Source organism: Barbus barbus, assembly GCF_936440315.1.
Source record: "Barbus barbus genome assembly, chromosome: 14".
In the NCBI taxonomy this organism is placed as follows: Eukaryota; Metazoa; Chordata; class Actinopteri; order Cypriniformes; family Cyprinidae; genus Barbus; species Barbus barbus.
Genome location: NC_136742.1, coordinates 26,186,174 through 26,209,811, shown reverse-complemented (window position 1 = coordinate 26,209,811; position 23,638 = coordinate 26,186,174). Strand labels below are relative to the sequence as shown.

At 36.5% G+C, this 23,638-nt stretch overlaps 1 protein-coding gene across 2 annotated transcripts in view; it reads right to left on the bottom strand.

The window, feature by feature from the left end:
• LOC306880011 (protein FAM184A-like) overlaps positions 1-23,638 on the bottom strand; it is a 144,853-nt gene that overhangs the window by 34,893 nt on the left and 86,322 nt on the right. The gene's annotated exons all lie outside the window — the stretch shown is intronic.

Here is a 23,638-nt window from a genome sequence, read left to right as displayed (position 1 = left end):
CAGTTCATTAGAACAGACAAATGTACAATCTACATAAACAGTATATTTGACTCATGAAAATATACTGATGCTTCTTTCATGTCTCTCATATAACTCTCTCCAGTTAGAATAGGAAAAACATAATAATGTGTTTCCCTTCCAGGACACCTTGCGTATGTGGGGGGAATGAAAAATCAAAGCAAAGAAAATTAAATCATTGAAATGTTTGCTGCTACACACAACAGAAAAATAAATAATGTAAGAACTAGACTCAAGGAGAAACTTCAGAAATGTTTTACCTTGCCCTTCAGGGCCTTTGTACGAAACAGTTTGCTACTGCTTGCAGTAAAACTGGTAAAAAAAATAATTAAATTAACTATGTTAGCTAACAGAAAAAAAAACACTTTTATAAAATATTATTTTATATATAAAATATAACAAATATGGGCCATCCTACATAATTGGTCCAAACTGCTGTCCCACAACCAAAAAACACATTTAAAAAACATTTAAGTATTCAAATCTTAGATGTTTACTAAGATCCTTCTATTAACCATTGAAAGCCACAATAATGTTTAAAATATTAGTAAGCTTAATATATAAAGTCATCATTTATTGGATACTTTCAATTGGGAGGTGGCTGTCCCGAACCCTAACCCCTAAATTTCAACTTATGAAAAATATATTGAAATATTTTTTTTTCTCCATTGTTTTTAAAAGTATCTTTTTGATTCTTTTAAAAGGTTATGTTAAAAAAGGTATTTTCTATTTTCTTTGTATTTGAATTTGAATATGAGAATTAACTGCACAATTACTAGAAATGTGTACCTTGGATATTATACAATTTTCATACCTGAAATTTTTTTTTTTTCGGAAAATTACACATTTTTTCCAACATTTCCAACGCTGACTTTGGACCAGTTCTGTAGAATGGCTCATATACGTATTTAATACTTTAAACTTATTAATACTACAATTAAAAAACAAATAAATTAATTAATACCTAAATTACCTTCATCCGTTTGCTCAACAACAGAAAGGGCTTGTAGTTAAAAAATTAAGGAATTACAAAGATATTATTATATTATATATAAATATAATTCTTAACAAACTATATGCTTTTAGTATAAACAAGTTATAATACTTAAAACTTTAAAATAAAATAAAATAAATCTGGTTGCTTAACCACAGAAAGAACAGGCTTGCTCAAACTTAAACCATAAAAACTGACCGGTTTAATCAACAAAAACCTGTTTGCTTAAACAGTAAGTCCAACTTGGTCAACCAATGCCACATTTCATCAAATTTACCATATTCACCTAACCTGCGCTCTTCTGGTGAAATGGAAGGCTAGACCAGAGCCAGACCAACAAAAAAAAAAGAATAGCATGAAATTCATACTAGTCTAAGCAGGTCTTTTCAACAAGGTGAATAAGAATTGCAACAGGTGCACTTGCAAAATTATGCATAACAGGCATCAAAAGAAAGCAGCACTTAGCCAGGAACACAGGCGTAAATGTAGCGTATTTCTCAAACAACTGTGATTCACAGGAATTATTACTCTATCAGAAGGCACATCTCCGCAAGCTTATTAAGGATCTTGGATGGTTGCTGTCTAGCGCCCAGCCATAGGAACACAAATGGCAGCACCCTGAATTAGATTAAGAGAATGGAGCTGCTTGAGCGCTGGAGATACACTGACATAATGAGGGGTAATGCAGGGCACCTGCCTCCACTGAAAGCCACTTTAGAGTCAATGATATCCAGCAGAGTGGGGTGCGGATGCGAGAGGAAGTGGGTTAGGGAATGACAGGGGACACAAATTAGACCAACTGCTTCAGTAAACACGGACTGCACCAAGCGAGTTGGCAGAACCATGCTGGAAACTGAGCCGTTTTAATGCGGAGATAAAAAAAAACAACAACTGATGGGGAAGATCAACAGAGATGAACTGAGACACAGAAAAACATACCAGATGGTCTTGAAGAGATTTGTTCAATATGACTTGTTTAAAACAATACAGTCCTGAGAGTCCTGAGAGAGAATAAGAGTTATTATTTGACTTAGTGGGAGCATATACAGGCTAAACAAGAGTGGTGCAAGAATTGAGCCTTGTGGGAAGTCCACTTAGCCTTATGCTCTCCTATACTTACATAATAACCTCTCCCTTCTAAGTCAAGACAATCAAGATTTTTATTTGTCACATACACAATTATACAGAGTATAACCAGCAGTGAAATGTAGGTAAAAAAAAAAGCGGAGCGGCCTGAACGGCGTCCGAACACAGCGGCGCCATTTTGAATATGTATAAGTATAACCTGAACCATTTGAGTACCATCCCAGAAAGTCCGGTCCAGTTTTCCAGTCTCTCTAGACGTATGCTATTATCGACAGTGTCAAACGCAGCACTAAGATCTAGTAGCACCATCACTGATATTTTGCCAGAATCTAAAGAGTTTAAGCGAATATCATTTATTATCTTAACGAGCGCTGTCTCTGTGCTGTATTTCGGCGGGAAACCAGATTGAAAATTGTCTAGGTGTTTAAGTAGTTGTTCAGCTGATTAAAAACTACCTTTTCAATAATCTTACCTACGAAAGGAAGATTTGATATTGGTCTATAGTTGCTCGATATAGTGTTATCAACAATGCGTTTTTCAGAAGGGGCTTAACAACTGCAGTTTTCAGGGCGTTAGGAAAAGTCCCAGAAAGAAGTGAGGCATTCACCACTTCTAAAAGATCTACTTCTAAACAGTTAAGCACACTTTTGAAAAAAGATGTGGGAAGTGTGTCAAGATAGCAGGTTGACGATTTAAGGTGCTGTACTATTTCTTCCAAAATTTTGCTATCAATTGCTTCAAAAACAGACATAGTTAGTTCTTTTTGAAATTGTGGTTGAATCTGTATGACCTCTGCATAACTTGAGGATGTGCCAATCGCCTTTCTGATATTATTGATTTTCTCAGAAAGGAAGGAAGCAAACTCATTGCATTTGCTGTTGGAGAGCATTTCACTGTGAATCTGACTTGGGGGGTTTGTTAGTCTCTCAACAGTAGAAAAAAGAGTGTGAGTGTTGTTTAAGTTACTGTTTATAAGGTTGGAGAAGAAGGTCTGTCTAGCTGTGGCTAGTTCCACATTGAAAGCATGTAGGCTGTCTTTATAGATGCTATAGTGAATTTCAAGTTTCGTCTTCCGCCACATATGCTCAGCTTTTCTGCATTGTCTTTTCATACTTGAACTGCTGTTGATTTTCTCCAAGGTGATTTCTGTCTGCCAGTCTTCTTACTGACTTTTTCAGGAGCAATATCATCAATAACATTCTTAACTTTTGAGTTAAAGGAATCAAGGAGAAGATCAACAGTGTCTGCAGAAATGCTTGGTGTTGAAGATTAAGCATCCATAGTGCACTAGTGTTCTCGTTTATGCGTCTCTTTCTGACAGAGACAGATCTAGATTCAGTGGTAGCGGAGATCATTATATCAAAGAAAAACAGAAGTGATCAGATAGTGCTACATCCTTAATAACAATGGATGAAATGTCTAGATGAGTAAATCTAGAGTGTGTCCACGATTGTGTGTTGGTCCACGTACTTCCTTATACAAGTATCTCTTTGTCACATATTTAAAAAAAATGGTAAATTAGGTAAATAATACACACACACGCACGCACACACACACACACACAATATACATATACAGTTTTCAGTTTAACTGATGAAAAAATAAACTTGTATAATATAATATATTATATACAGGGCCCTCCAAAAGTATTGGAACAGTAAAGACAAAATTGCTCTGTTGGCTGTGGAGTCAAGACATTTACAAATATGATTAATATGAGACAAAACTACAGAATGTCACATTTTATTATTGGGTGATTCAACACATACATGTTTTACAAGCTAAGAAGTTCAGCACTTTTAGAGTTTCATCCCTCTATCTGATGTGAGCCTAAGTATTGGGACAGTTGCGGGACTCAGGTCTTTCTAAGTGATCAGCTGTGTCCTGTTGTATTAATTCTTCAGATATTAAAAGCAGGGAATGTGTCGTATCAGTTATATCCATTACTTCTGCATTCTGAATCTTGCAATCGATGATGACACACACAAACCAGGATGAAGATGAGGGAGCTGACTTTGAGAGAAAAGCAAGCAATTTGGATGCTAAAAGAAAAGAGGAATTCAATTAGAGCTATAGCAAAAACAAAGGGCATGGAGAAATCAAGAGTTTGGAAACCACCAGCGACACCAGCAATCATCAATGACCTGATCAGCTGAGAAAACAACAGTAGTTGATGACAGACAAATCATAAAATCTGTGAAAATGAACCCTAAAAGACGTGTCTATAAAATCACCAACAACTTCCAGAAAGCTGGGGTGATGCTCTGACAATTTACTGTCCTCAGGAGACTTTGACACAGAATTACAGATGCTACACAGCAAGATGCAAACCTCTGACCAGCACCAAAAATAGAAAGGCAAGATTAGAGTTTGCAAAAAAGCACAGAGGTTAGCCAGAAGCGTTTTAGAACTGTGTTCATGGACCGATGAGACAAATATTAACCTTTATCTAAATGATGGGAAAGCAAAAATGTGGAGAAAAAAAGGGAACTGCAAATGATCCCAAGCATACAGCCTCATCTGTAAAGCATGGTGGAGGTGGTGTCATGGCATGGGCATGCATGGCTGCCTCTGGAACAGGCCCTCTCAACTTTACTGATGACTTAATTTATGATGACAGTAGCAAAATTAATTTGGAAGGGTACAAAACCATCTTGGCTACCAATATTCAAGAAAATTCCACCAGATTCATTGGGAAGTGCTTCATATTGCATCAGGACAATGACCCAAAACACTCTGCAAGTTCAGTCAAGGAATTTATAAGGGCAAAGAAATGGAAAGTCTTAGATTGCCCAAGCCAATCTCCAGATTTATATCCAATTGAACACGAATTTCACCAGCGGGAGAGGAGAGTAAAGGCAGAAACTCCCCAAAACAAGCAACAATTGGAACTGGCTGCATTAAAGGCTGGGGAAAGCATTTCAAAGGATGAGACCAAGAGTCTGGTGATGTCTATGGGTCACAGACTCACTGCTGTGATTGTGTGCAAGGGATCTGCAATTACATAATAGCTTTTAATCTTTTATATCTGCCTTATGTTCAACTGTCACAATACTTATGCTCACATCAATAAGTGGGATGAACTCTAAAAGTGCTGTGCTTTTTATTTGGTAAAACATATACGTGTTGAAATGGCTAATAATAAAATGTGACATTCTGTAGTTTTGTCTCATATTCATCTTTTAATCATATTTGCAAATGTCTTGACTCCACAGCCAACAGAGCAATTTTGTCTTTACTGTTCCAATACTTATGGAGGGCACTGTATATGAACATTCTGAAAATTCTGTTTATATTATGCATGTGTATATACACACACACACACACACACACACACACACACGAGCATTGCACTACAAATCTTTTTGCACTATGCGCTGCTTCCCACAAAATCTGCACAACAATTTAATATACAAAATATATAAAAAATTTATTTCTATCTTTTTGCACAATTTCATGTACAGTATATATGTAAAGTTCTTGTGTATGTCTAGGCAACTAGGTATAGTAGTTATAGTATTTACAGTACATGTATAGTCAGATGCTCTATTGTTTTTTTTTTCTTATACTTGCATTGTTGTATGTTTAACTTATGTTTAACTAGTATGTAGCACCGTGGTCCTGCGAGACACGACATTTCGTTGCACTATATGTCCACACATGTAGCAGAATGACAATAAAGCTCAACTTGAACTTGAACTTGAACACACACACACAGGGGCGGACTTAGTGATTTGGGGGCCCTAAGCAAATTCCAGGTATGGGGCCCCAACACAATAACTATGTGCTCTTTTATGCCTAACCCTTATTTTGCACGCTCGCTCTCATAGTTAGGGCCCAAGCCAGTAAGGCGCAGGGCCCTATTGTTCTTCTAAGGATTATTATTAGGGCCCAAGCCAGTAAGGCGCAGGGCCCTATTGTTCCCCTAAGGATTATTAGGGCCCAAGCCAGTAAGGCGCAGGGCCCTATTGTTCTTCTAAGGATTATTATTTTTTTTTTTTTTTTTTTTTTTTTTTATTTCAATCATCCGGGCACTTTTGGGGGCCTTAACGTGCCCGAAAACTCTCGAAAATTGGCACGCACATTGGAACCTGCGGCCATTAGGACGCCGCTGAGGCTGGGACCCGGGCGTGGCACAGGGGCTCTACGGCGCCCCCTGGAAAATTGTCAGAAAACTTGATGTATAGCTCACACATACTTGCACGTATTCATATGAAACTCGGTACACATATAGAACTCATTGAGCTGAACAACTTTCACGCTGCATGTCTTAGGCTCCGCCCAACAGGAAGTCGGCTATTCAGGGCTGTTTAAAAAGCGCATGCTCTGGAATTTGATATACTCCTCTGAGGATTTCCATACGATTGCCACCAAACTAGGTGAACATGATCTCAAGACATTGGGGACGCTAAATTGCGAAGATATTTTTGATATGTCGAACGGTTTGCCCGTGGCGAGGCGATGAAGTTATGGCGAAAAATGAGACCCAGGAAATGCCTAATAACGTCCACATACATTGTATGATGTAGATCAAACTTCAGTGATTTGTTCGTTGTATGATGCCGATCGGATAGATGTGACTATTATGACTGAAAGTTATAGCGCCACCAACTGGCTGCAGGAAGTGTGTCGTTTTCAAAATGCTTTGAATTCAGCATCTTATTTTTACTCGATTTGCTTCAAACTTCACCACAATAATGTCAAAACACGGCCGATGTAAAACTGAGAAGGGAATATTGATATCTAAAATTATGTTGCCATGGCAACGTGTCAAAGTTGAAAATTCGTTTCTGGTGATTTTGAGGCAGATAACATGTTTAGAATGTCATGAAACTCAACACACATATCAGTATTAATGATAGTTAGACACTGGAAAAAGCTCATAAACGGGCGTGGAAGAGACACTCTATAGCGCCACCTTTTGTCAAAAATGAGGGGGTTAGTTTTAGCTACAGACCCCAAACTCGGTACATAAATTGTTCTAATTAATCCGGACAACTTTCTAATTTACAGTCATTAGCTACGACCAACAGGAAGTCGGCTATATTTATTTTAATGTGGGTTTTTTTTTAAAAACGGGCTGTAAACAAATTAATACTCCTCCAAGCAGAAACACGGAAATCACACCAAACATTTTTTATCATGATGCCAAAATACTGAAGATGCTAAATTGCGGACGTATTTAGGATATCTTGAACAATGATTTAATGGCAATTTATTAAAGTTACAGTAAAAAAGATAATTTTTTTTTTTTTTTTATCTTTTAAGAGAAGCTTCCAAACACTTCATAAAAAATTACATACACAGAACAATACAGTCTGAGGATATGTGATTAATTTCATGAATTTACAATACACTATGCTTAGGAGAAAATTTAAAAACTATCAGAAAGCTCTTAGACTGCTGAGTGAGAGCTCCCTGTCAGCCTGCAGCTGAGTGAGGGGTGGGGGTGGGGTGGGGTGTGAGTGACTGTGTGAGTGACTGTGTGAGTGACTGTGTGGATTGAGGAGCTGGGTGAGAGAGAGAAAGAGAGAGAGGGTCTGTTTTTTAAAATCTTTAAAAAATGCTTATAAATCATTAAATAAGGTCTCAATTCTTAACATTAGGAAATGCATTAATTAACGTGAACTAACAATGAAAAATATATTTTTACAGCATGTTAATTCTTCCATGATAGTATGAACTAACAAAGAACAATTTTTTTAAAGCATTTATTAATCTTTTTAATGTTAGAAAAATAGTCATGTTCAAAAGATAAACTTTAAAATGTAATAATATATTAACACATCTTGGAATTAATATTGATCAACATTAAATGGTATATAATTATTAATGTTTATATATATATAATGATAGCTACAGACACCAAACTCGGTACATAAATTGTTCTTATTAATCCGGACAACTTTCTAATTTACAGTCATTAGCTACGACCAACAGGAAGTCGGCTATATTTATTTTAATGTGGGTTTTGTTTTTAAACAGGCTGTAAACAAATTCATACTCCTCCAAACAGAAACACGTAAATCACACCAAACATTTTTTCTTATGATGCCAAAATACTGAAGATGCTAAATTGCGACCGGATTTAGGATATCTTGAACGATGATTTAATGGCAATTTATTAAAGTTACAGTAAAAAAGAGAAAACTTTTCTTTTCTTTTTTTCTTTTAAGAGCAGCTTCCAAACACTTCATAAAAAATTACATACACAGAACAATACAGTCTGAGGATGTGATTAATTTCATGAATTTACAATACACTATGCGGAGGAGAAAATTTAAAAACTATCAGAGTTCTCCTGTCTCTGTGCTTCTAATGTTTGCGGTAGGTGACTGGGTGGGTGACTGACTGTGTGAGTTCAGTGAGTGTGGAGGGGGAGAGAGAGAGAGAGAGAGAGAGAGAGAGAGAGGGTCTGTTTAAACTTCTCAATAAAATCCTTAAAAAATGCTTATAAAGCATTAAAGGTTTTGATAACACTTTATAATTAAGTCTCATTTGTTAACAGTAGTGAATGCATTAATTAACATGAACTAACAATGAAATATATATTTTACAGCATGTTAATTCTTCATTGATAGTATGAACTTACAATGAGCTAACAATGAACAAAATATTTTTTATATTAGAAAAATAGTCATGTTCAAAAGATAAAACTTTAAAATTTAATAATATATTAACACATTTTGGAATTGATTTTGATCAACATTAAATGGTATATATTTATTAATGATGTAAATTAACAACAGTTAAATAATGTTGTTTTTTAACATTGGTTAATTCACAAATAACATTAAATATTAACAATATATTTTTTACTTTATTAATTTGTGTTAGAAAAAATTATTCATGTTAGTTAATGGAAAAATAAATAATTAAAAAATGCTTATAAATCATTAAAAGCTTTGGTAACTATAATAATTTCTCATTTGTTAGCATTAGTAAATGCATTAACTAACATCAAATACCAATGAAAAATATATTTTCACAGAATTTAAAGTTTTATATGTTGTTCTGTGTGTGTGTGTTTCACAGAGTTGATGGTTTGGATTAACCCTTTAATTGCCGTATCCCTTAAAACCAAACTGCCAGAGGGTTACTGTGATGCTTGTGCTCGCTGGGCACCGTTTTATCGATGCCACCGGGGTGGCGTATGCTGACGGCTTGGGCCCGTCATCGCTGCTTGCAGCTATATTTTATTCTTATTTTTTAATGTCATTTGGAGAAGGTCCGAAATTGCAGGCGAGATATTGAAACGTTTCCTTCATGACATTTGTTGTCATCATGACATCCAGTGAGCGTATGACGTTTGACGTAATCGGGCGACATTTCACCGCTAATATTTTTATTTTTAGGGCCCAAGCCAGTAAGGCGCAGGGCCCTATTGTTCTTCTAAGGATTATTATTTATTTTTTTTTATTTTTTTTTTATTTCAATCATCCGGGCACTTTTGGGGGCCTTAACGTGCCCGAAAACTCTCGAAAATTGGCACGCACATTGGAACCTGCGGCCATTAGGACACCGCTGAGGCTGGGACCCGGGCGTGGCACAGGGGCTCTACGGCGCCCCCTGGAAAATTGTCAGAAAACTTGATGTATAGCTCACACATACTTGCACGTATTCATATGAAACTCGGTACACATATAGAACTCATTGAGCTGAACAACTTCCGCACAGCATGTCTTAGGCTCCGCCCAACAGGAAGTCGGCTATTCAGGGCTGTTTAAAAAGCGCATGCTCTGGAATTTGATATACTCCTCTGAGGATTTCCATACGATTGCCACCAAACTAGGTGAACATGATCTCAAGACATTGGGGACGCTAAATTGCGAAGATATTTTTGATATGTCGAACGGTTTGCCCGTGGCGAGGCGATGAAGTTATGGCGAAAAATGAGACCCAGGAAATGCCTAATAACGTCCACATACATTGTATGATGTAGATCAAACTTCAGTGATTTGTTCGTTGTATGATGCCGATCGGATAGATGTGACTATTATGACTGAAAGTTATAGCGCCACCAACTGGCTGCAGGAAGTGTGTCGTTTTCAAAATGCTTTGAATTCAGCATCTTCTTTTACCTCGATTTGCTTCAAACTTCACCAGAATAATGTCAAAACAAGGCCGATGTAAAACTGTGAAGGGAATATTGATATCTAAAATTATGTTGCCATGGCAACGTGTCAAAGTTGAAAATTCGTTTCTGGTGATTTTGAGGCAGATAACATGTTTAGAATGTCATGAAACTCAACACACATATCAGTATTAATGATAGTTAGACACTGGAAAAAGCTCATAAACGGGCGTGGAAGAGACACTCTATAGCGCCACCTTTTGTCAAAAATGAGGGGGTTAGTTTTAGCTACAGACACCAAACTCGGTACATAAATTGTTCTAATTAATCCGGACAACTTTCTAATTTACAGTCATTAGCTACGACCAACAGGAAGTCGGCTATATTTATTTTAATGTGGGTTTTTTTTAAAAACGGGCTGTAAACAAATTAATACTCCTCCAAGCAGAAACACGGAAATCACACCAAACATTTTTTATCATGATGCCAAAATACTGAAGATGCTAAATTGCGGACGGATTTAGGATATCTTGAACGATGATTTAATGGCAATTTATTAAAGTTACAGTAAAAAAGATAATTTTTTTTTTTTTTTATCTTTTAAGAGCAGCTTCCAAACACTTCATAAAAAATTACATACACAGAACAATACAGTCTGAGGATATGTGATTAATTTCATGAATTTACAATACACTATGCTTAGGAGAAAATTTAAAAACTATCAGAGAGCTCTTAGACTGCTGAGTGAGAGCTCCCTGCCAGCCTGCATCTGAGTGAGAGCTCCCTGTCAGCCTGCAGCTGAGTGAGGGGTGGGGGTGGGGTGGGGTGTGAGTGACTGTGTGAGTGACTGTGTGAGTGACTGTGTGGATTGAGGAGCTGGGTGAGAGAGAGAAAGAGAGAGAGGGTCTGTTTTTTAAAATCTTTAAAAAATGCTTATAAATCATTAAATAAGGTCTCAATTCTTAACATTAGGAAATGCATTAATTAACGTGAACTAACAATGAAAAATATATTTTTACAGCATGTTAATTCTTCCATGATAGTATGAACTAACAAAGAACAATTTTTTTAAAGCATTTATTAATCTTTTTAATGTTAGAAAAATAGTCATGTTCAAAAGATAAACTTTAAAATGTAATAATATATTAACACATCTTGGAATTAATATTGATCAACATTAAATGGTATATAATTATTAATGTTTATATATATATAATGATAGCTACAGACACCAAACTCGGTACATAAATTGTTCTTATTAATCCGGACAACTTTCTAATTTACAGTCATTAGCTACGACCAACAGGAAGTCGGCTATATTTATTTTAATGTGGGTTTTGTTTTTAAACAGGCTGTAAACAAATTCATACTCCTCCAAACAGAAACACGTAAATCACACCAAACATTTTTTCTTATGATGCCAAAATACTGAAGATGCTAAATTGCGGACGGATTTAGGATATCTTGAACGATGATTTAATGGCAATTTATTAAAGTTACAATAAAAAAGAGAAAACTTTTCTTTTCTTTTTTTCTTTTAAGAGCAGCTTCCAAACACTTCATAAAAAATTACATACACAGAACAATACAGTCTGAGGATGTGATTAATTTCATGAATTTACAATACACTATGCGGAGGAGAAAATTTAAAAACTATCAGAGTTCTCCTGTCTCTGTGCTTCTAATGTTTGCGGTAGGTGACTGGGTGGGTGACTGACTGTGTGAGTTCAGTGAGTGTGGAGGGGGAGAGAGAGAGGGAGAGAGAGAGAGGGTCTGTTTAAACATCTCAATAAAATCCTTAAAAAATGCTTATAAAGCATTAAAGGTTTTGATAACACTTTATAATTAAGTCTCATTTGTTAACAGTAGGGAATGCATTAATTAACATGAACTAACAATGAAATATATATTTTACAGCATGTTAATTCTTCATTGATAGTATGAACTTACAATGAGCTAACAATGAACAAAATATTTTTTATATTAGAAAAATAGTCATGTTCAAAAGATAAAACTTTAAAATTTAATAATATATTAACACATTTTGGAATTGATTTTGATCAACATTAAATGGTATATATTTATTAATGATGTAAATTAACAACAGTTAAATAATGTTGTTTTTTAACATTGGTTAATTCACAAATAACATTAAATATTAACAATATATTTTTTACTTTATTAATTTGTGTTAGAAAAAATTATTCATGTTAGTTAATGGAAAAATAAATCATTAAAAAATGCTTATAAATCATTAAAACCTTTGGTAACTATAATAATTTCTCATTTGTTAGCATTAGTAAATGCATTAACTAACATCAACTACCAATGAAAAATAAATTTTCACAGAATTTAAAGTTTTATATGTTCTGTGTGTGTGTGTGTTTCACAGAGTTGATGGTTTGGATTAACCCTTTAATTGCCGTATCCCTTAAAACCAAACTGCCAGAGGGTTACTGTGATGCTTGTGCTCGCTGGGCACCGTTTTATCGATGCCACCGGGGTGGCGTATGCTGACGGCTTGGGCCCGTCATCGCTGCTCGCAGCTATATTTATTATTTATTTATTTTTTTTTTTTTTTATTATTTTTTATTTCGACTATCCGGGTACTTTTGGGGGCCTTAACGTGCCCGAAAACTCTTGAAAATTGGCACACACATTGGAACCTGCGGCCATTAGGACGCCGCTGAGGCTGGGACCCGGGCGTGGCACAGGGGCTCTACGGCGCCCCCTGCAAAATTGTCAGAAAGCTTGATGTATAGCTCACACATACTTGCACGTATTCATATGAAACTCGGTACACATATAGAACTCAATGAGCGGAACAACTTTCACGCTGCATGTTTTAGGCTCCGCCCAACAGGAAGTCGGCTATTCAGGGCTGTTTAAAAAACGCATGCTCTGGAATTTGATATACTCCTCTGAGGATTTCCATACGATTGCCACCAAACTCGGTGAACATGATCTCAAGACATTGGGGACGCTAAATTGCGAAGATATTTTTGATATGTCGAACGGTTTGCCCGTGGCGAGGCGATGAAGTTATGGCGAAAAATGAGACACAGGAAATGCCTAATAACGTCCACATACATTGTATGATGTAGATCAAACTTCATTGATTTGTTCGTTGTGTGATGCCGATCGGATAGATGTGACTATTATGACTGAAAGTTATAGCGCCACCAACTGGCTGCAGGAAGTGTGTCGTTTTCAAAATGCTTTGAATTCAGCATCTTATTTTTACTCGATTTGCTTCAAACTTCACCAGAATAATGTCAAAACACGGCCGATGTAAAACTGTGAAGGGAATATTGATATCTAAAATTATGTTACCATGGCAACGTGTCAAAGTTGAAAATTCGTTTCTGGTGATTTTGAGGCAGATAACATGTTTAGAATGTCATGAAACTCAACACACATATCAGTATTAATGATAGTTAGACACTGGAAAAAGCTCATAAACGGGCGTGGAAGAGGCACTCTATAGCGCCACCTTTTGTCAAAAATGGGGGGGTTAGTTTTAGCTACAGACACCAAACTCGGTACATAAATTGTTCTTATTAATCCGGACAACTTTCTAATTTACAGTCATTAGCTACGACCAACAGGAAGTCGGCTATATTTATTTTAATGTGGGTTTTTTTTAAAAACGGGCTGTAAACAAATTAATACTCCTCCAAGCAAAAACACGGAAATCACACCAAACATTTTTTATCATGATGCCAAAATACTGAAGATGCTAAATTGCGGACGGATTTAGGATATCTTGAACGATGATTTAATGGCAATTTATTAAAGTTACAGTAAAAAAGAGATTTTTTTTTTTTTTTTTTCTTTTAAGAGCAGCTTCCAAACACTTCATAAAAAATTACATACACAGAACAATACAGTCTGAGGATATGTGATTAATTTCATGAATTTACAATACACTATGCTTAGGAGAAAATTTTAAAACTATCAGAGAGTTGATATAATGCTTCTGAGTGAGAGGTCCTGTCAGCCTGCAGCTGAGTGAGGGGTGGGGTGGGGTGGGCTGTCAGTGACTGTGTGAGTGACTGTGTGGATTGAGGCAGTGGGTGAGAGAGAGAAAGAGAGAGAGAGGGTCTGTTTTTTAAAATCTTTAAAAAATGCTTATAAATCATTAAAGATTTTGATAACACTTTATAATAAGGTCTCAATTCTTAACAGTAGGAAATGCATTAATTAACGTGAACTAACAATGAAAAATATATTTTTACAGCATGTTAATTCTTCCATGATAGTATGAACTAACAAAGAACATTTTTTTTTAAAGCATTTATTAATCTTTTTAATGTTAGAAAAATAGTCATGTTCAAAAGATAAACTTTAAAATGTAATAATATATTAACACATTTTGGAATTAATATTGATCAACATTAAATGGTATATAATTATTAATGTTTATATATATATAATGATAGCTACAGACACCAAACTCGGTACATAAATTGTTCTTATTAATCCGGACAACTTTCTAATTTACAGTCATTAGCTACGACCAACAGGAAGTCGGCTATATTTATTTTAATGTGGGTTTTTTTTTTAAACAGGCTGTAAACAAATTAATACTCCTTCAAGCAGAAACACAGAAATCACACCAAACATTTTTTCTCATGATGCCAAAATACTGAAGATGCTAAATTGCGGACGGATTTAGGATATCTTGAACGGTGTTTTAATGGCAACTTATTAAAGTTACAGTAAAAAAGAGAAAACTTTTTTTTTTTTATCTTTTAAGAGCAGCTTCCAAACACTTCATAAAAAATTACATACACAGAACAAGACAGTCTGAGATATGTGATTAATTTCATGAATTTACAATACACTATGGAGAGGAGAAAATTTAAAAACTATCAGAGATCTCCTGTCTCTGTGCTTCTAATGTGTGCGGTAGGTGACTGGGTGGGTGACTGACTGTGTGAGTTCAGTGAGTGTGGAGGGGGAGAGAGAGAGAGAGAGAGAGAGAGAGAGAGGGTCTGTTTAAACTTCTCAATAAAATCCTTAAAAAATGCTTATAAAGCATTAAAGGTTTTGATAACACTTTATAATTAAGTCTCAATTGTTAACAGTAGGGAATGCATTAATTAACATGAACTAACAATGAAAAATATATTTTTTACAGCATGTTAATTCTTCATTGATAGTATGAACTTACAATGAACTAACAATGAACAAAATATTTGTAATATTAGAAAAATAGTCATGTTCAAAAGATAAAACATTAAAATGTAATAATATATTAACACATTTTGGAATTGATTTTGATAAACATTAAATGGTATATATTTATTAATGATGTAAATTAACAACAGTTAAATAATGTTGTTTTTTAACATTGGTTAATTCACAAATAACATTAAATATTAACAATATATTTTTTACTTTATTCATTTGTGTTAGAAAAAATTATTAATGTTAGTTAATGGAAAAATAAATCATTAAAAAATGCTTATAAATCATTAAAACCTTTGGTAACTATAATAATTTCTCATTTGTTAGCATTAGTAAATGCATTAACTAACATGAACTACCAATGAAAAATATATTTTCACAGAATTTAAAGTTTTATATGTTGTTCTGTGTGTGTGTGTGTTTCACAGAGTTGATGGTTTGGATTAACCCTTTAATTGCCGTATCCCTTAAAACCAAACTGCCAGAGGGTTACTGTGATGCGTGTGCTCGCTGGGCACCGTTTTATCGATGCCACCGGGGTGGCGTATGCTGACGGCTTGGGCCCGTCATCGCTGCTTGCAGCTATATTTTTTTTTTTTTTTTTTATTTTTTATTTCAATCATCCGGGCACTTTTGGGGGCCTTAACGTGCCCGAAAACTCTCGAAAATCGGCACGCACATTGGAACCTGCGGCCATTAGGACGCCGCTGAGGCTGGGACCCGGGCGTGGCACAGGGGCTCTACGGCGCCCCCTGGAAAATTGTCAGAAAACTTGATGTATAGCTCACACATACTTGCACGTATTCATATGAAACTCGGTACACATATAGAACTCATTGAGCTGAACAACTTTCACGCTGCATGTCTTAGGCTCCGCCCAACAGGAAGTCGGCTATTCAGGGCTGTTTAAAAAGCGCATGCTCTGGAATTTGATATACTCCTCTGAGGATTTCCATACGATTGCCACCAAACTAGGTGAACATGATCTCAAGACATTGGGGACGCTAAATTGCGAAGATATTTTTGATATGTCGAACGGTTTGCCCGTGGCGAGGCGATGAAGTTATGGCGAAAAATGAGACCCAGGAAATGCCTAATAACGTCCACATACATTGTATGATGTAGATCAAACTTCAGTGATTTGTTCGTTGTATGATGCCGATCGGATAGATGTGACTATTATGACTGAAAGTTATAGCGCCACCAACTGGCTGCAGGAAGTGTGTCGTTTTCAAAATGCTTTGAATTCAGCATCTTATTTTTACTCGATTTGCTTCAAACTTCACCAGAATAATGTCCAAACACGGCCGATGTAAAACTGTGAAGGGAATATTGATATCTAAAATTATGTTGCCATGGCAACGTGTCAAAGTTGAAAATTCGTTTCTGGTGATTTTGAGGCAGATAACATGTTTAGAATGTCATGAAACTCAACACACATATGAGTATTAATGATAGTTAGACATTGGAAAAAGCTCATAAACGGGCGTGGAAGAGGCACTCTATAGCGCCACCTTTTGTCAAAAATGAGGGGGTTAGTTTTAGCTACAGACCCCAAACTCGGTACATAAATTGTTCTAATTAATCCGGACAACTTTCTAATTTACAGTCATTAGCTACGACCAACAGGAAGTCGGCTATATTTATTTTAATGTGGGTTTTTTTTAAAAACGGGCTGTAAACAAATTAATACTCCTCCAAGCAGAAACACGGAAATCACACCAAACATTTTTTATCATGATGCCAAAATACTGAAGATGCTAAATTGCGGACGGATTTAGGATATCTTGAACGATGATTTAATGGCAATTTATTAAAGTTACAGTAAAAAAGATATATATATTTTTTTTTTATCTTTTAAGAGCAGCTTCCAAACACTTCATAAAAAATTACATACACAGAACAATACAGTCTGAGGATATGTGATTAATTTCATGAATTTACAATACACTATGCAGAGGAGAAAATTAAAAAACTATCAGAGCTGCTTTTGAGTTAGAGCTCCCTGCCAGCCTGCCTCTGAGTGAGAGGTCCTGTCAGCCTGCAGCTGAGTGAGGGGTGGGGGTGGGGTGTGAGTGACTGTGTGAGTGACTGTGTGGATTGAGGCAGTGGGTGAAAGAGAGAGAGGGTCTGTTTTTTAAAATCTTTAAAAAATGCTTATAAATCATTAAAGATTTTGATAACACTTTATAATAAGGTCTCAATTCTTAACATTAGGAAATGCATTAATTAACGTGAACTAACAATGAAAAATATATTTTTACAGCATGTTAATTCTTCCATGATAGTATAAACTAACAAAGAACAATTTTTTTAAAGCATTTATTAATCTTTTTAATGTTAGAAAAATAGTCATGTTCAAAAGATAAACTTTAAAATTTAATAATATATAAACACATTTTGGATTAATATTGATCAACATTAAATGGTATATAATTATTAATGATTATATATATATATAATGATAGCTACAGACACCAAACTCGGTACATAAATTGTTCTTATTAATCCGGACAACTTTCTAATTTACAGTCATTAGCTACGACCAACAGGAAATCGGCTATTTTTTTTTAATGCGTTTTTTTTTTTTTTAAACGGGCTGTAAACAAATTCATACTCCTTCAAGCAGAAACCAAAAATTCACACCAAACATTTTTTCACATGCTTCCAAGATACTGAAGATGCTTCATTGCGGACCGATTTAGGATATCTTGAACGGTGATTTAATGGCAATTTATTAAAGTTACAGTAAAAAAGAACACTTTTTTTTTTTTTTATCTTTAAAGAGCAGCTTCCAAACACTTCATAAAAAATTACATACACAGAACAAGACCGTCTGAGGATATGTGATTAATTTCATGAATTTACAATACACTATGGAGAGCAGAAAATTAAAACTATCAGAGATCTGCTGTCACTGCGCTCCTAATGTGTGCGGTGGGTGACTGACTGTGTGAGTTCAGTGAGTGTGGAGGGGGAGAGAGAGAGAGAGAGAGAGAAAGAGAGAGAGAGAGAGAGAGAGAGGGTCTGTTTAAACTTCTCAATAAAATCCTTCAAAAATGCTTATAAAGCATTAAAGGTTTTGATAACACTTTATAATTAAGTCTCATTTGTTAACAGTAGGGAATGCATTAATTAACATGAACTAACAATGAAAAATATATTTTTTACAGCATGTTAATTCTTCATTGATAGTATGAACTTACAATGAACTACCAATGAACAAAATATTTTTAATATTAGAAAAATAGTCATGTTCAAAAGATAAAACTTTAAAATGTAATAATATATTAACACATTTTGGAATTGATTTTGATCAACATTAAATGGTATATATTTATTAATGATGTTAACTAACAACAGTTAAATAATGTTGTTTTTTAACATTGGTGAATGCACAAATAACATTAAATATTAACAATATATTTTTTACTTTATTCATTTGTGTTAGAAAAAATTATTCATGTTAGTTAATGGAAAAATAAATCATTAAAACCTTTGGTAACTATAATAATTTCTCATTTGTTAGCATTAGTAAATGCATTAACTAACATCAACTACCAATGAAAAATATATTTTCACAGAATTTAAAGTTTTATATGTTGTTCTGTGTGTGTGTGTTTCACAGAGTTGATGGTTTGGATTAACCCTTTAATTGCCGTATCCCTTAAAACCAAACTGCCAGAGGGTTACTGTGATGCTTGTGCTCGCTGGGCACCGTTTTATCGATGCCACCGGGGTGGCGTATGCTGACGGCTTGGGCCCGTCATCGCTGCTCGCAGCTATATTTTATGGTTTATTTTTCCCTTCACAACCAGTAATTAGTCAACCTGATGCTGTTCTAAAGCGATAATAGGCTAAATTGTTTTTTTTTCAAATTACAGAAGAAGATAAAAAAAATGGAGGCAAATTTATATCTGCAATATCAGATGGGGCTCCCTGATTTCCCGGGGGCCTTAGCGTCCACTTACCTCACTTATTGGTTAAGTCCGCCCCTGCACACACACACACACACACACACACACACACACAGTATATGTATATGGTGATTAAAAATGAAAGCATTAAGATGGACACTTTTGAAATGCATTTATTTATTTATATGAAATATATAAACTTCTTGTAAAGAAAAGAAATGACAAGAAGTTATGGTGGTGAAAAAGGGGGAATGCAAGGAAGAAATGTTGCGAGCTGGATTTGTGAAAGCATGTGATCTACGCTATGCCACAAGTTCAAAGTATCTTTCCCAAGCTCTGTCCCAAATCGTGAGATGGTTACTTGCAATACAGCATTCATTTCACCCAATATTTATGTGTGTATCTTGCGAGTATCTTCTGAGCTAGGCAGTAGCCAAAACAGGCAGCTCACATATTTTTGAAACAGAGAAATAACGTTGGCTGATGATTCCAAAAATGTTTCAGAGACAATTTTGCTTATACTCATAAAGTAATCATGAATCATTCAAGTTCCATATTGTGTGGAGTGTGCTGCTGACCCATCTTTTGCTAGCTAAAGAAACATCATGCATCAAACGGCTGTGGTGTCAGTTCTGAGTTCATGTTTTCTCCAGAGTAAGCCAACTCCTCCTGCAGCCCGATGGCTCTGTAAAACTGAAAAGGTCAGGTCATTTCTGTCATTCAGACAACTATCAGGGACAACAGCGGCCTGAGCTGCACAACACACGCACACGCGCTTGAAAAAACATCTACAGAAGGATGCTTTTAATCTGAATGACTACAGCAGTCACACACACACAAATGCAGAGTTGTGATGTTTATTCCACACATTTCTTCCCAATCTAATGTCCTGTCGTTTTCAACTCCTCAAGTGCTACGAGGATGATGTCAAATTGCTTATGTGGAAATTAATCTGGAGAGGTAAATATTACACTTCCCTTCTTTCCCTGCAAATACAACTTGAGCATTCAATAGTGAGTTATTTTAGGATGCAACACTCACACGGTTTTCAGATAAATGAGAATCCCCCTCAAACACTGAAGTACAGAAAACAACCCACTATAAATACAAAGGTTTATATTGATAAGTTATATTGATAGCACTTTATATTGAAGTGAAGTGACATACTGCCAAGTATGGTGACCCATACTCGGAATTCGTGCTCTGCATTTAACCCATCCATAGTGCACACACACAGCAGTGAACACACACACACCGTGAACACACACCCGGAGCAGTGGGCAGCCATTTATGCTGCGGCGCCCGGGGAGCAGTTGAGGGTTCGGTGCCTTGCTCAAGGGCACCTCAGTCGTGGTAATGAGGGTGGAGAGAGCGATGGACATTCACTCCCCCCACCTACAATCCCTGCTGGCCCGAGACTCGAACCCACAACCTTTGGATTGTCAGACTCTCTAACCATTAGGCCACGACTTCCCCGGCTTGATAGCTTGAAGTGTAAAATAAATATAGCAGTTTTTATTGATAGAAGTGTTGTTATCCTTAAATAACATTAAAACTATTAAATTGAAAATTAAACTGTTAATTAAAATAAATGTAGCTACTGTCCTCAACATAGTTTTAGTTTTGTTTTGACAGTCAGATAAACTCCCTTCCCTCACACAACTCTGAAGGCAAGAGGATTGGTTGCCCACAGGTTTAATGGTCTTGGGGTATGGAGTGAAACTACAAATAAACAAATGAAAATGAACAAATCTACAGAAGCAAAACAACATTCACATTGATACAAATCAACTAAATACTTACAAGCAATGCTGTCGCAAGGATAAAGATTACAGAAATATTTGGCGATTAAAGAGAGCCATTACTGCTGCCCGCATGGAGCATTCACTACTTCCTGATTTTTACGTGAACACCAGAAATCACAATTTAAATAAAATTAAACTTGCCACTAGATGGCGCTCGCTCTAAACCATTAATAAAGCGAATAGGAGAAATACCGTCATTAAAGAATTGTACTCAACAAATAATTACATTTCTAATGTAACATGGAATCTGTTTAAATCAAACTTGTTCCAGCACACTCCCCGTCTGGCGTGGGTAATCACACTACCACAATTTAAACTCAAGTTTCTCAGGAGCGAGGAGAAGGAATATCTTAGTGATACGTCGTATGAAAACCTTAGGGCCTTCCTTTCTAAAAACCTTGACTTCTACCTTGCAGACTTTATTGTCCTTGCTTGGGAAGACTTGAGTGACACGTCCCATTGGCCATTCATTCCTTTTTTGTTGTTCATCCTTTAAGAGCACAATACTTCCTGGTTCAAGGTTAGGATTATTAGAGGACCACTTTCTTTTTGGTTGCAACAGAGTTAGGTACTGCTTTTTCCATTTATCCCAGAAAGGTTGTGCCAGGTGTACCCTGCGCCACTGACGGTTGTGAAGATTTTTGACCCAATCACCAGCTGGGACAGATGCAATTGTGACCTTTTGGGTTAAGAGTGCATTGGTTAGTATGAATGGATCATCTGGGTCAGTTGACACTGGGACAAGAGGTCTGGCATTAATTATAGGAGCGACTTCTGCCATAAGAGTGGAGAGCATGTCATGTGTCAGAGCTGAAGGCCCAAGCTGTTGAAACATTGCATCCAGTATTCTCCTAGCAAGGCCAATCATCCTCTCCCAAGACCCACCCATGTGAGATGCATGGGGTGGGTTAAACTGCCAGATACAGTCTTGGTCCAAGAGGAACTTGTTTAAAGAGGTACTGTCAATGCTAGAGGATATGTTGAGCTCCCTGCAGGCACCGACAAAATTTGTTCCTCTGTCTGAGCGGATGAGCTTCATAGGTCCTCGAACAGCAAGAAAATGCCGCAAGGCATTAATAAAGCTAGATGTATTTAATGATTCAATAAGCTCAACGTGTACAGCTCTCACATTCAGACAGGTGAATATTACTGCCCATCTTTTGGAGAACTTAGAGAAACGTTGCGTTCCAAGACTCTTACTCATCAATGTAGTGTTCAATGTGGAGACTTCAGGATGTACCTCTGCATCTGAAGAAGGATTCACAAGCTCATGTGTGTTCTCTTCATGTAGAGTCTGGGGGTTGTTTAGAAGAAACTTTGGTCCATAAAGCCAGTTGGTGTCTTGGGAGATGAGCAGCAGTGACGGACCTTGTTGCAATGTCTGCTGGGTTCTCAGCTGTATGCACATACTTCCACTGATTTGGATCAGAAGACTTACGAATCCAAAGGACTCGATTGCTGACATATACATAGAAGCGTCGTGTTTCATTATGTATATAGCCTAGCACTACCTTACTATCAGTAAAGTAAGGGCATCCAAGGGCATGTCAATTTCTGAAGAAATGTACTCGGCCAATTCTACTGCCAAAACCGCAGCACACAACTCAAGACGGGGAACTGTTTGCTTGGGGCTGAGTTTTGCCTTACCCATGATGAAGCCGACATGATTGACTTCACATGAGTCTGTCAATCTAAGGTAAGCTACTGCAGCTATTGCTTTTGTTGATGCATCAGAGAAGACAAACAGCTCCCTTTGCATAGCTGTAGAAGGTGATATGTTTGTGTAGCATCTCGGAATGTGGCGATTGCTTAAATCCTTAAGCGAAAGTTGCCACATGTTCCATTTGTCCTCCATTTCTTTGGGAAGGGGGGTGTCCCAGTCATCATTCTGGTTATTTAGCGCTCTCATCATCGATTTGCCCTGGATTGTAACTGGGGCAATAAACCCAAGGGGGTCGAAGATACTATTGACAGTGGATAAAACACCTCGACGAGTAAAGGGTTTAGCTTCAGTAGTGATTTCGAAAGTAAAAGTATCGGACTTCAGACTCCAATTCAGTCCCAGACTGCGTTGCGTAGGCAGCATATCAGTGCCGAGATCCAAATTTTTAAGATCGCTGGTATGATCTTGAGATGGGAAGGCCTTTAGAACTTCTTTGCTGTTCGAAGCTATCTTGTTAGGGCGTAAGTTGGAACCAGCAAGAGTCCTCTGTGTCTTTGAGCAGGTCTACTGTTGCCTTGGCTGTAGGAAGAGACTTCAACCCATCGTCTACATAAAAATCACGGTTCACAAAGTTCTTTACATCAGGGTCACCCTCTTTGACAGACTGTCAGAGACAATAGATGGCTACCGCAGGGGAGGGACTGTTACCAAACACATGGACCCGCATGCGATACTCAGTAAGGTCTTCAGATGGGTCATTGTTACGGAACCACAGGAACCTTAGGAAATTGCGGTTGTCCTCTCTCACTAAGAAACAGTAGAACATTTGTTCAATGTCAGCTGTTATGGCTACTGCTTCCTTGCGAAATCGCATGAGCACCCCTAGAA